Consider the following 15,538-nt stretch of genomic DNA (forward strand, 5'->3'; position numbering starts at 1 on the left):
AATCACTACTAGGGAAAACCCTAGTAGTAGCGCTCGTACAAGCGCTACCAGTAAGGCGCTACAGCTAACTGGTAGCAGTAGCACTGGTTTTCTAACGGTGCTGCTATACCCAGTTAGCAGTAGCGCTCGGTAGGCAAAAACACTACTGATAATACTCCCTCCTTTCCGGTTTATAAGGCTCAATTCAAAAATCTCACCAACCAAAGTAGATGATGAGTGGTGGAATATTTTTTGTAGTTTGCAAAAGCACCCAATTAATGCTTTTGTTTTCCTCAAAAAAATTATGTTTACGAATGCATTAATTGCCATGCATGCATGCATAAAGTGCATGCATTGGTCAGTTTTCTCTCAATACTTGCATGCAATGATTTAATTGAAGGAAATATGCCCTAGAGGCAATAATAAAGTTATTATTTATTTCCTTATATCATGATAAAAGTTTATTATTCATGCTAGAATTGTATTAACCGGAAACATAATACATGTGTGAATACATAGACAAACTAAACGTCACTAGTATGCCTCTACTTGACTAGCTCGTTAATCAAAGATGGTTATGTTTCCTAACAATAGACATGCGTTGTCATTTGATTAACGGGATCACATTATTAGGAGAATGATGTGATTGACATGACCCATTCCATTAGCTTAGCACCCGATCGTTTAGTGTGTTGCTATTGCTTTCTTCATGACTTGTACATGTTCCTATGACTATGAGATTATGCAACTCCCATTTGCCGGAGGAACACTTTGTGTGCAACCAAACGTCACAACGTAACTGGGTGATTATAAAGGTGCTCTACAGGTGTCTCCAAAGGTACATGTTGGGTTGACGTATTTCGAGATTAGGATTTGTCACTCCGATCGTCAGAGAGGTATCTCTGGGCCCTCTCGGTAATGCACATCACTTAAGCCTTGCAAGCATTGCAACTAATGAGTTAGTTGCGAGATGATGTATTACAGAACGAGTAAAGAGACTTGCCGGTAACGAGATTGAACTAGGTATTGGATACCGACGATCGAATCTCGGGCAAGTAACATACCGATGACAAAGGGAACAACGTATGTAGTTATGCGGTCTGACCGATAAAGATCTTCGTAGAATATGTAGGAGCCAATATGGGCATCCAGGTCCCGCTATTGGTTATTGACCGGAGACGTGTCTCGATCATGTCTACATTGTTCTCGAACCATAGGGTCCGCACGCTTAAAGTTACGATGACAGTTTCATTATGAGTTTATGTATTTTGATGTACCGAAGGTTGTTCGGAGTCCCGGATGTGATCACGGACATGACGAGGAGTCTCGAAATGGTCGAGACATAAAGATTGATATATTGGACGGCTATATTCGGACACCGGAAATGTTCCGGGGAAGTTTCGGATAAAACCGGAGAACCGGAGGGTTACCGGAACCCCCCGGGGGGTTAATGGGCCTCATGGGCCTAAAGTGGAGAAGAGGAAAGGCAGCCAGGGCAGGCCACGCGCCCCCTCTCCCCCTAGTCCGAATTGGACAAGGAGGGAGGGGCGCCGCCCCCCGTTTCCTTCCTCTCCTCTCTCCCTTCCTTCCCCCTCTCCTACTTGGACAAGGAAAGGGAGGGGAGTCCTACTCCCGGTAGGAGTAGGACTCCTCCTGCGTGCCTCCTACTAGGGCCGGCCACACCCCCCCTTGGCTCCTTTATATACGGGGGCAAGGGGGCACCCTAGGACACACAAGTTGATCTTCGTGATCGTTCCTTAGCCGTGTGCGGTGCCCCCCTCCACGATATTACACCTCGATCATATTGTAGCGGTGCTTAGTCGAAGCCCTGCGACGGTTAAACATCAAGATCGTCACCATGCCGGTCGTGCTGACGAAACTCCTCCCCGAAGCTTTGCTGGATCAGAGCCCGGGGTGCGTCATCGAGCTGTACGTGCGTCAAGAACTCGGAGGTGCCGGAGTAACGGTGCTTGGATCGGTTGGACCGGGAAGACGTACGACTACTTCCTCTACGTTGTGTCAACGCTTCTGCTTCGGTCTACGAGGGTACGTAGACAACACTCTCCCCTCTCGTTGCTATGCATCACCATGATCTTGCGTGTGCGTAGGAATTTTTTTGAAATTACTACGTTCCCCAACAGTGGCATCTGAGCCTAGGTTTTATGGTTTGATGTTATATGCATGAGTAGAACACAAGTGAGTTGTGGGCAATATAAGTCATACTGCCTACCAGCATGTCATACTTTGGTTCAGCGGTATTTTTGGATGAAGCGGCCCAGACCGACATTACGCGTACGCTTACGCGAGACCGGTTCTCCCGACGTGCTTTGCACATAGGTGGCTTGCGGGTGACAGTTTCTCCAACTTTAGTTGAACCGAGTGTGGCTATGCCCGGTCCTTGCGAAGGTTAAAACGGCATCAACTTGACAAACTATCGTTGTGGTTTTGATGCGTAGGTAAGATCGGTTCTTGCTTAAGCCCGTAGCAGCCATGTAAAACTTGCAACAAACAAAGTAGAGGACGTCTAACTTGTTTTTGCAGGGCATGTTGTGATGTGATATGGTCAAGACATGATGCTAAATTTTATTGTATGAGATGATCATGTTTTGTAACCGAGTTATCGGCAACTGGCAGGAGCCATATGGTTGTCACTTTATTGTATGCAATGCAATCGCGCTGTAATGCTTTACTTTATCACTAAGCGGTAGCGATAGTCGTGGAAGCATAAGATTGGCGAGACGACAACGATGCTATGATGGAGATCAAGGTGTCGCGGCGGTGACGATGGTGATCATGACGGTGCTTCGGAGATGGAGATCACAAGCACAAGATGATGATGGCCATATCATATCACTTATATTGATTGCATGTGATGTTTATCTTTTATGCATCTTATCTTGCTTTGATTGACGGTAGCATTATAAGATGATCTCTCACTAAATTATCAAGAAGTGTTCTCCCTAAGTATGCACCTTTGCCAAAGTTCGTTGTGCCCAGACACCACGTGATGATCGGGTGTGATAAGCTCTACGTCCATCTACAATGGGTGCAAGCCAGTTTTGCACACGCAGAATACTCAGGTTAAACTTGACGAGCCTAGCATATGCAGATATGGCCTCGGAACACGGAGACCGAAAGGTCGAGCGTGAATCATATAGTAGATATGATCAACATAATGATGTTCACCATTGAAAACTAATCCATTTCATGTGATGATCGGTTATGGTTTAGTTGATTTGGATCACGTGATCACTTAGAGGATTAGAGGGATGTTTATCTAAGTGGGAGTTCTTAAGTAATATGATTAATTGAACTTAAATTTATCATGAACTTAGTACCTGATAGTATCTTGCTTATGTATGTTTGATTGTAGATAGATGGCCCGTGCTGTTGTTCCGTTGAATTTTAATGCGTTCCTTGAGAAAGCAAAGTTGAAAGATGATGGTAGCAATTACACAGACTGGGTCTGTAACTTGAGGATTATCCTCATTGCTGCACAGAAGAATTACGTCCTGGAAGCACCGCTGGGTGCGAGGCCTGCTGCTGGAGCAACACCAGATGTTATGAACGTCTGGCAGAGCAAAGCTGATGACTACTCGATAGTTCAGTGTGCCATGCTTTACGGCTTAGAACCGGGACTTCAACGATGTTTTGAACGTCATGGAGCATATGAGATGTTCCAGGAGTTGAAGTTAATATTTCAAGCAAATGCCCGGATTGAGAGATATGAAGTCTCCAATAAGTTCTATAGCTGCAAGATGGAGGAGAACAGTTCTGTCAGTGAGCATATACTCAAAATGTCTGGGTATAATAATCACTTGATTCAGATGGGAGTTAATCTTCCAGATGATTGCGTCATTGACAGAATTCTCCAATCACTGCCACCAAGCTACAAGAGCTTCGTGATGAACTATAATATGCAAGGGATGAATAAGACTATTCCCGAGCTCTTCACAATGCTGAAAGCTGCGGAGGTAGAAATCAAAAAGGATCATCAAGTGTTGATGGTTAACAAGACCACTAGTTTCAAGAAAAAGGGCAAAGGGAAGAAGAAGGGGAACTTCAAGAAGAACAGCAAGCAAGTTGCTACTCAAGAGAAGAAACCCAAGTCTGGACCTAAGCCTGAAACTGAGTGCTTCTACTGCAAGCAGACTGGTCACTGGAAGCGGAACTGCCCCAAGTATTTGGCGGATAAGAAGGATGGCAAGGTGACCAAAGGTATATGTGATATACATGTTATTGATGTGTACCTTACTAGATCTCGCAGTAGCACCTGGGTATTTGACACTGGTTCTATTGCTAATATTTGCAACTGGAAACAGGGACTACGGATTAAGCGAACACTGGAAAAGGACGAGGTGACGATGCGCGTGGGAAATGGTTCCAAAGTCGATGTGATCGTGGTTGGCACGCTACCTCTACATCTACCTTCGGGATTAGTATTGGACCTAAATAATTGTTATTTGGTGCCAACGTTGAGCATGAACATTATATATGGATCTTGTTTAATGCGAGACGGTTATTCATTTAAATCAGAGAATAATGGTTGTTCTATTTATATGAGTAATATCTTTTATGGTCATGCACCTTTGAAGAGTGGTCTATTTTTGATGAATCTCGATAGTAGTAACACACATATTCATAATGTTGAAGCCAAAAGATGCAGAGTTGATAATGATAGTGCAACTTATTTGTGGCACTGCCGTTTAGGTCATATCGGTATAAAGCACATGAAGCAACTCCATACTGATGGGCTTTTGGAACCACTTGATTATGAATCACTTGGTACTTGCGAACCGTGCCTCATGGGCAAGATGACTAAAACACCGTTCTCCGGTACTATGGAGAGAGCAACAGATTTGTTGGAAATCATACATACAGATGTATGTGGTCCGATGAATATTGAGGCTCGTGGCGGATATCGTTATTTTCTCACCTTCACAGATGACTTAAGCAGATATGGGTATATCTACTTAATGAAACATAAGTCTGAAACATTTGAAAAGTTCAAAGAATTTTAGAGTGAAGTTGAAAATCATCGTAACAAGAAAATTAAGTTTCTACGATCTGATCGTGGAGGAGAATATTTGAGTTACGAGTTTGGTGTACATTTGAAACAATGCCGAATAGTTTCGCAACTCACGCCACCCGGAACACCACAGCGCAATGGTGTGTCCGAACGTCGTAATCGTACTTTACTAGATATGGTGCGATCTATGATGTCTCTTACTGATTTACCGCTATCGTTTTGGGGTTATGCTTTAGAGACGGCCGCATTCACGTTAAATAGGGCACCATCGAAATCCGTTGAGACGACGCCTTGTGAACTATGGTTTGGCAAGAAACCAAAGTTGTCGTTTCTTAAAGTTTGGGGCTGCGATGCTTATGTGAAAAACCTTCAACCTGATAAGCTCGAACCCAAATCGGAGAAATGTGTCTTCATAGGATACCCAAAAGAGACTGTTGGGTACACCTTCTATCACAGATCCGAAGACAAGACATTCGTTGCTAAGAATGGATCCTTTCTAGAGAAGGAGTTTCTCTCGAAAGAAGTGAGTGGGAGGAAAGTAGAACTTGATGAGGTAACTGTACCTGCTCCCTTATTGGAAAGTAGTTCATCACAGAAACTGGTTTCTGTGATACCTACACCAATTAGTGAGGAATTTAATGATGATGATCATGAAATTTCAGATCAAGTTACTAATGAGACTCGTAGATCAACCAGAGTAAGATCCGCACCAGAGTGGTACGGTAATCCTGTTCTGGAAGTCATGCTACTAGATCATGATGAACCTACGAACTATGAAGAAGCGATGGTGAGCCCAGATTCCGCAAAATGGCTTGAAGCCATGAAATCTGAGATGGGATCCATGTATGAGAACAAAGTATGGACTTTGGTTGACTTGCCGGATGATCGGCAAGCAATTGAGAATAAATGGATCTTCAAGAAGAAGACTGACGCTGACAGTAATATTACTGTCTACAAAGCTCGACTTGTCGCAAAAGGGTTTCGGCAAGTTCAAGGGGTTGACTACGATGAGACCTTCTCACCCGTAGCGCTGCTTAAGTCTGTCCGAATCATGTTAGCAATTGCCGCATTTTATGATTATGAAATTTGGCAGATGGATGTCAAAACTGCATTCCTGAATGGATTTCTGGAAGAAGAGTTGTATATGATGCAACCGGAAGGTTTTGTCAATCCAAAGGGAGCTAACAAAGTGTGCAAGCTCCAGCGATCCATTTATGGACTGGTGCAAGCCTCTCGGAGTTGGAATAAACGCTTTGATAGTGTGATCAAAGCATTTGGTTTTATACAGACTTTCGGAGAAGCCTGTATTTACAAGAAAGTGAGTGGGAGCTCTGTAGCATTTCTGATATTGTATGTGGATGACATATTACTGATTGGAAATGATATAGAATTTCTGGATAGCATAAAGGGATACTTGAATAAGAGTTTTTCAATGAAAGACCTCGGTGAAGCTGCTTACATATTGGGCATTAAGATCTATAGAGATAGATCAAGACGCTTAATTGGACTTTCACAAAGCACATACCTTGACAAAGTTTTGAAGAAGTTCAAAATGGATCAAGCAAAGAAAGGGTTCTTGCCTGTGTTACAAGGTGTGAAGTTGAGTAAGACTCATTGCCCGACCACTGCAGAAGATAGAGAGAAAATGAAAGATGTTCCCTATGCTTCAGCCATAGGCTCTATCATGTATGCAATGCTATGTACCAGACCTGATGTGTGCCTTGCTATAAGTTTAGCAGGGAGGTACCAAAGTAATCCAGGAGTGGATCACTGGACAGCGGTCAAGAACATTCTGAAGTACCTAAAAAGGACTAAGGATATGTTTCTCATATATGGAGGTGACAAAGAGCTCATCGTAAACGGTTACGTTGATGCAAGCTTTGACACTGATCCGGACGATTCTAAATCGCAAACCGGATACGTGTTTACATTAAACGGTGGAGCTGTCAGTTGGTGCAGTTCTAAACAAAGCGTCGTGGCGGGATCTACATGTGAAGCGGAGTACATAGCTGCTTCGGAAGCAGCAAACGAAGGAGTCTGGATGAAGGAGTTCATATCCGATCTAGGTGTCATACCTAGTGCATCAGGTCCAATGAAAATCTTTTGTGACAATACTGGTGCAATTGCCTTGGCAAAGGAATCCAGATTTCACAAAAGAACCAAGCACATCAAGAGACGCTTCAATTCCATCCGGGATCTAGTCCAGGTGGGAGACATAGAGATTTGCAAGATACATACGGATCTGAATGTAGCAGACCCGTTGACTAAGCCTCTTCCACGAGCAAAACATGATCAGCACCAAGGCTCCATGGGTGTTAGAATCATTACTGTGTGATCTAGATTACTGACTCTAGTGCAAGTGGGAGACTAAAGGAAATATGCCCTAGAGGCAGTAATAAAGTTATTATTTATTTCCTTATATCATGATAAAAGTTTATTATTCATGCTAGAATTGTATTAACCGGAAACATAATACATGTGTGAATACATAGACAAACTAAACGTCACTAGTATGCCTCTACTTGACTAGCTCATTAATCAAAGATGGTTATGTTTCCTAACAATAGACATGTGTTGTCATTTGATTAACGGGATCACATTATTAGGAGAATGATGTGATTGACATGACCCATTCCATTAGCTTAGCACCCGATCGTTTAGTGTGTTGCTATTGCTTTCTTCATGACTTGTACATGTTCCTATGACTATGAGATTATGCAACTCCCGTTTGCCGGAGGAACACTTTGTGTGCAACCAAATGTCACAACGTAACTGGGTGATTATAAAGGTGCTCTACAGGTGTCTCCAAAGGTACATGTTGGGTTGACGTATTTCGAGATTAGGATTTGTCACTCCGATCGTCGGAGAGGTATCTCTGGGCCCTCTCGGTAATGCACATCACTTAAGCCTTGCAAGCATTGCAAGTAATGAGTTAGTTGCGAGATGATGTATTACAGAACGAGTAAAGAGACTTGCCGGTAATGAGATTGAACTAGGTATTGGATACCGACGATCGAATCTCGGGCAAGTAACATACCGATGACAAAGGGAACAACGTATGTAGTTATGCGGTCTGACCGATAAAGATCTTCGTAGAATATGTAGGAGCCAATATGGGCATCCAGGTCCCGCTATTGGTTATTGACCGGAGACGTGTCTCGGTCATGTCTACATTGTTCTCGAACCGTAGGGTCCGCACGCTTAAAGTTACGATGACAGTTTCATTATGAGTTTATGTATTTTGATGTATCGAAGGTTGTTCGGAGTCCCGGATGTGATCACGGACATGACGAGGAGTCTCGAAATGGTCGAGACATAAAGATTGATATATTGGACGGCTATATTCGGACACCGGAAATGTTCCGGGGAAGTTTCGGATAAAACCGGAGAACCGGAGGGTTACCGGAACCCCCCGGGGGGTTAATGGGCCTCATGGGCCTAAAGTGGAGAAGAGGAAAGGCAGCCAGGGCAGGCCGCGCGCCCCCTCTCCCCCTAGTCTGAATTGGACAAGGAGGGAGGGGCGGCGCCCCCCCTTTCCTTCCTCTTCTCTCTCCCTTCCTTCCCCCTCTCCTACTTGGACAAGGAAAGGGAGGGGAGTCCTACTCCCGGTAGGAGTAGGACTCCTCCTGCGCGCCTCCTACTAGGGCCAGCCGCACCCCCTTGGCTCCTTTATATACGGGGGCAAGGGGGCACCCGAGGACACACAAGTTGATCTTCGTGATCGTTCCTTAGCCGTGTGCGGTGCCCCCCTCCACGATATTACACCTCGATCATATTGTAGCGGTGCTTAGGCGAAGCCCTACGACGGTTAAACATCAAGATCGTCACCACGCCGTCATGCTGACGAAACTCCTCCCCGAAGCTTTGCTGGATCGGAGCCCGGGGTGCGTCATCGAGCTGTACGTGTGTCAAGAACTCGGAGGTGCCGGAGTAACGGTGCTTGGATCGGTTGGACCTGGAAGACGTACGACTACTTCCTCTACGTTGCGCCAACGCTTCCGCTTCGGTCTACGAGGGTACGTAGACAACACTCTCCCCTCTCGTTGCTATGCATCACCATGATCTTGCGTGTGCGTAGGATTTTTTTTGAAATTACTACGTTCCCCAACATTAATGCACCTTGAATTCTGAACATGTGATGGGGAACAACCAAATTGAGCCTTATTAAAGGAAAAAAATAAAATTTTGAGATAAGCCCTATAAACCGGAAAGGAGGGAGTAGTAAGTAGTAGTAGCGTTTCTTTTGAAAAGCGCTACTGCTAAATTTTCCTGTATTTTTTAAAGGTTATTATCACTGTATTTGTATAGGTTTTATATACAGTACTTTCATCATATGATTTTATGACCATGATTATCGCTGTATTTGTGCATCACATGTTGCCTCCACTTGAATCTAATCCACGTTCATTTCACCCACTGATATATATATATAATAACTCATCATGCTCACATATATAACAACTTAGCATCATGCATCATCATAATAATAAATAACTCATCATTGTTAACATAATAACAAGTCCTACTCATCATCATCATACAACTTCTATTCGTTATTATAAAAACAAGTCATACTCATCATCATCATAGTCATCTAACCAACCCTACTTAATTGTTCTTAGCACATGATCATGAGTATTAGCTAGGCCCTACTACCCTCTCTAATGTAAAATAACATAAAACAAGATAGGCCCTGACTCTCCATTATGGAGAATGGAGATTATTCTGTCTCCAATTATTACGCTTCACACAATGTTGCTTTCAAGTAGCTCTCTACGATTGTCCATACATTTTTTCAATCTTTGATTGTCATGTCTTGATCGGTTTTAGAAATCCGGTATGAACAGTAGTGAAGCCTAGGATGACCTGGTCGTAAGCTAATAACATCAAGGTGACCTTTCGGAAGCATCAGATCAGGCACACAATCCTTCAGGATTTTCTGTTAAAAGATATAGTAATAACTTCGTAGTTAGCAATGTAGTTTAGCTTTAGAAGAATTTATGCAAAAGATGCATAGATGTCGTAATAGTAAAAAATCTTACCATGCCATCTCCATGGATGTTACCGTAGTTCAACACATACACTAGTGGCACGTGTTGACTATAATGTGCATGAGTTTGATAATTGATATTGTAATTCTGAACATCATTAATAAATGAGATAAGATGATCTTTCTGCTGATAAGTTAATTCTGAACATCATTAATAAATACTTTGTTCTAACCCTAAAAATTGAAAAGACCTATATATTTACTCAAAATACCCTAGTTCTAGCCCTAACACCTGTCCATCCATCCATCTATCTATATATCCTCATAAACCCTAGAAAAATGCCCTGGTTTTTTAACTACTGTCTACTTCTTGAATCATAGAAAAATGCCCTAATTTCACATAACTTAGAGTTTGAAACCCTATGTCTAACACAAAAACAAAAGACTTACATTTACTGAAATTTTTCTAATTTTCTGTTCTATTCTACATTTACTAATTTTCTATTCTATTCAAAAGAAGAAAATTTACTAAAAATTTCCTATTCTATTCAAAAGACTGAAATTCACTTATTTTTTCAATTCTATTCAAAAAACCTACAGTTACTAAAAAAATTCTCATATAGCATTACTGTTCAAGATATCTTCTGATATTTCGATAAATCGGCCGATTTATCGCTTACCGTTGTCTGGCCGATAAGATAAATCTGCCGATAAATCAACCGATATGGCGATAAATCGGCCGATATGCCGATAAACTGGCCGATTTACCCCTTATCATGGGTCGACCGATAAGTTCCCGATAAGCGATATCCCCAACATTATTTCTAATACATTTTTGTACCAAAAAATTTCTATTACTAAATTCTTTTACTAAAAAATTCTATACCTAAATTTTTATACAGAGAGAAGTGGGAGGAGGAGGAGGGAGGAGTGAGGGCTTCGGGCGGCTGGGAGGGAGAGAGAAGGGCAGAGGGAGGAGGGAGCAGGGCGGTCGGAGGAGGTGGGAGGAGGGAGGAGAGAGGAGGGCCGCCGGAAGGAGGAGAGAGGAGGAGGGAGGGAGGAAGATACCTTGGGGGCGATGGCGGCAACGGTGGGCGATGGCGCGCGGCGGAGAGAGATCGAGTAAGAGTGTGAGGGGAGAGTGAGGACGCGCTAGTTAGACGCGGACCGGTGTGGATATGGTGCCCGAAGTAGTAGCGCTGGTTGGTAACCACCAATACTGCTAAGCTACATAGCACTAGCGCGTTAAGGGAACAAGCGCTGCTACTAAGGCTAAGCATGTAAAAAAAGCATTGGTCATCAATGATCATTTTGTGTAGAATCTAAATTGTCAGTATGAATCTTCGCCGGTTTAGGAACTGGCGAAGATTCATATTGCCACAGATCCTACACATAGAGTATAATGAAGATCAAGTGGTTGTGATAGTTTGAGAAGCACCATATTTAAGGTGGTAAACATTCTATTCGCGGAGCGAGGTGGGACTAAACTTGGGTCTTAGAAGGGGACTGAATTTAGCAGTAGCACTTGTTGCAGGAAAGCGCTATTGCTAAGTACAATAGCAGTAGTGCTTTTTACATATGAGCGCTACTAGTATACCTAGCCTACCGGCAACGGTCTGCCAATTATAGTAGTAACGTGTTTTTAACTACCGTGCTACTGCTATGTGCATAGTAGTAGCGCTCTTTCTGTTCAAATGCTACTGCTAATTAACAGCAGCTCTTCCTTTTAAAAAGCGCTAGTGGTAAATTGTTGTGTATAAGGTTTTTCCTGAATGATCATTGAAGCGCTGATACCGGGATTTTAATTTGCAACGGCACTCGTCAACACCAATCCATCTTGGCAAAAGTGGGATTGCCAAGGAAATTTCCCAAGTATGATTATGCACCCCAAAAAAGTCAATTTCTCCCCTTAAAAAAAGAAAGGTAAATTTCTCTAAGGTCGGACTAAGTAATTACATCAACCATTGGTCACTATAGTTTCCACTATTTTTGTTAGATGGTTTAAAGTCTCCCCTTGCAGGCTAAGGTGTGTCGTCAGCATGTCAAACTCGGGCTACCTCAGCCAGAAAGGAACTCTTCAGTGTGGGCATGAAAATTATGGCAAGACGCCAAGAAAAGGTCATCTCGTTTATACTACTACATGTAATGTAATAAAAATGTCCATTACATCCAACTTGGACACCGTCATCATAGATACATTGACTCCTAGAATGATTCTTCTTGATTGCTGGCAAACAATACTATTCATATTAATTGTCGTTATTTTAGTATAAAAGTTATACTAAAGCAGCGACAATTAATATAAGTCGGAGGGAGTAGAAGAAATAACATTTACACATATGTTGTTAAGACTGAATGGTGACACGACTTTAAATAAGGTTGCCCATGAGCTTGCTAAGGCTGCTTGTAATGGGGAGTATCATATACTAGTATCATGCATATGATACTAGTCTATAATACTATATCCCTAATGCATAGTATCATAAGTTGGTATCATAGAGGACTACATTTATTGCCATGCATGACAAAAAGTAGCACATCATTTAATATGATACGGTATCATGATATGATACTCAAGCCTCTCTTTGTTCATTTAATTCTATGCCACCTCATCAAACTTACTTAGTTGGCATGCATGATACTATCTATAATACTCCCATTACGGGCAGCCTAAGTTAGCTAAGTTTTCTTTAACTTTTGATTGGTTTGAGGAGCCTTTGAGTGAAACTGTACCCCACTTCATAAATGATGTAATTATTATTGATAATGAATAAAGATCTATGTTTTTCAAAAAAAAAGTTTCAACCAAGTAAGATGTGGTTCCTCATGTACTCTGCAATTGGAATAATTAGCCAAGTTTTTCAAACCTCTGCTACTGCAGAAAACTAGAAACCACTGGGATACCTACCCCAAACATCTAAATCACACCCCTGCATGCTGCACATCCAATCTGAAAGTTTCCAAAACATAAACCAGTTAACGTAGGTGCAGTATGAGTGCTTTAGATAATCACTCATAATTGGACATGGAGTTTCTGCACCCGAGCTCATATGCACCCTTGTAAACAGTAAAATTGAGAAACAATAGCAAAACATCTGATTTCTTTGGAAACAAACTTTAACGAATTATGAACATGCATGCAAATTTCATGAAGAAACAACATTCCAAAAAGTTTGCCCAAAAAAAACAAAATTGATGCTCCGAGAAAGAAACATTTTGGAGCGTTATTTTTTTTTACAGAAGCATTTTTGGAATGTTGTTTCTTCATGAAATTTAGTATGCATGTTCAGAATTGGTCAAAGTTTGTCTCCAAAAAATTCAAATGTTTTTGATTTTTTTTACTGTTTTTGGATTTTACTGTTCACGAGGATGCATATGAGCTCGGATGCAGACGGGTACTTTCGCTCATAATTGCTAATTTTCCAGAAACTGGTTTTTGGCTCTTTTTTGCGGGGAAACTCATTTTGGATTTCATGGGAACAAATTAGTTACTTTACACATTGGGTTTCTAAAGTCCGATAGTTTGGTTCATTGTGAAGCATAATTTCCCTCAAATGTTAGGGTATCCCCAATGCAGACCACTAAATATCTACAAGCATCCGGATCGAACTATCCGAACGCACTTTGTCATTCAACACGGACCCGTATTTGTCTACGGATGCGTCTGCTTGTCCATTTTCTCGTAAATCGGAAGTAAACCTGTTGGAGCTTTGCGAGAGTCCAGACACCCACATGACGAACCAAAAGCCACCATGTACCCCCCTCTCTCCCCCTCTCTCTCTCTCTCTGTCTCTCTCTCTCTCCGTGTTCCGATGGCAGAAGGCTGTTGTTGCGGAAGCGCTAATATTTGGGTTTGGCGGAAGGCGATTAGACGTTTGGCAGATAGTATGTTTGAAGTTTGGCGGAAGCCACTAATCACTTTGTTTCACTATTTTTTTCCACTTTGTCTTCAAGTGCTACGAGATTTGGCAGAAGCAAGCTGACTATCATACCTCTAAAAAGCTACTCTCTTCGTCCCATAATATAAGATGTATTTTGACATTACATATGGCTAGCTAAAAAGCTACAAGTAGGCATACTAAATTTGGCGGAAGCTAGCTAGAAATACCATGCCTTCATCAAACAAAAGCTACTAATCCTATAGTTTTTTTCAAAGGTCACCTAGTTTTTGGCGGAAGGCTATTTGGCATGTTTGGTGAAAGGTTGTTGAAAAATGCTATCCCTAAAGAAATATAAGAGTGTTTAGATCACTAAAGAGTGATCTAAACACCCTAAAGAAATATAAGAGTGTTTAGATCACTAAAGAGTGATCTAAACACTCTTATATTTCTTTACGGAGGGAGTATTTAAGTTAATAGAAGCGGATATATGACGTACAGGGTTGGGTGGCTTCCTCCTGTATCATGTCCGCGGATGGATAGTGTGTCCGTTTTAGGTGATAACGTTGCAGATGCCTTTCCTAGGCATTGTTTCAAAGATGACTAGATTTTATTTTAATCCAAAGCATGGTGAATCAAATTTGCTTCAATTTAACAAATACATGGTTGGGCAGTTTTTTGACATGCTCCAACTTTTTCTTAACAAAGATGCAAGCTGTGCCTGGCTTTAAATTAATAATGTCCACAAACTAGGCATAGTATCAAAGAGTCCGAAACACAACTAAAAAAACAAGATTCTAAGATGTTGAGGTACACGGTTGAAGGCCCAAATAAGAGCACACATGCTCGAGAACAAAATCAACGGCTACTATAGTTATCAGACGAAGGGGAGCTCGTGATGTTGTAGATGTGTTGAAGCTTGCTCATCGCCTGCTGCATGGCCTCAGAGTCCCCACTCTTCCCAAACGGAGACCATTGCAGAAGGAATGTAAGGCATTTGAACAAGCAGTTAGTTGAGTGTGAAGGGAAAACATATTCAATAGTGATCTTGTTCACGCAAGGACGAAAGAATAGTAAGCAACTTTATACCCAAGGAGGGATTCCAAACCGTACCAGTGGCTACTCTCACCGCACTCCAAGCAAAACGAGGCAAGTAGCAACGGAAAAATACGTGGTTCGCATCCTCCGGAGCAGCACAGACAGTGAAATTCCCGTTCAGGGGCCATTACACTTGGCAACATTGGTAGAAGTAACAAGTAAGGTAAGCGGGTTCTAAACATCTTTCAAAGGAAGAGTTTCACTTTTAGATGCAAACAAGTTTCATAGCCCCTAGCTATGTCCAGGGCTGGGCCTTGCGTGAGCTTGTCGTATACGGATTTGACAGTGAATTGTCACGAGGTAGTAAGCTGCCACGAGACTAAGAGCATTACTAGTAGAGCCTTCAAACCCTCAAACCTCTAAAAATAACTGCTTTTTTACAGTTTTCGTCGAAAAAAAGTCGTAGACTAGAACCCCTTAACCCTCAAACCTTCAAAAAATTTTAAAGGTCCAACCCTCAACCCCTCTCCCAATCCTCAAAAGTAAGGGTTGGGGAGAAAAACCTACCCCAACCCTCATTTGGCGGTTATACTCGCGCGGGAGGGAAAAATCCTCCCAACTCCC

This window comes from Triticum urartu, chromosome 5A (assembly GCF_056163025.1).
Source record: "Triticum urartu cultivar PI428250 chromosome 5A, HENAU_Tu73, whole genome shotgun sequence".
Classification (NCBI taxonomy): domain Eukaryota; kingdom Viridiplantae; phylum Streptophyta; class Magnoliopsida; order Poales; family Poaceae; genus Triticum; species Triticum urartu.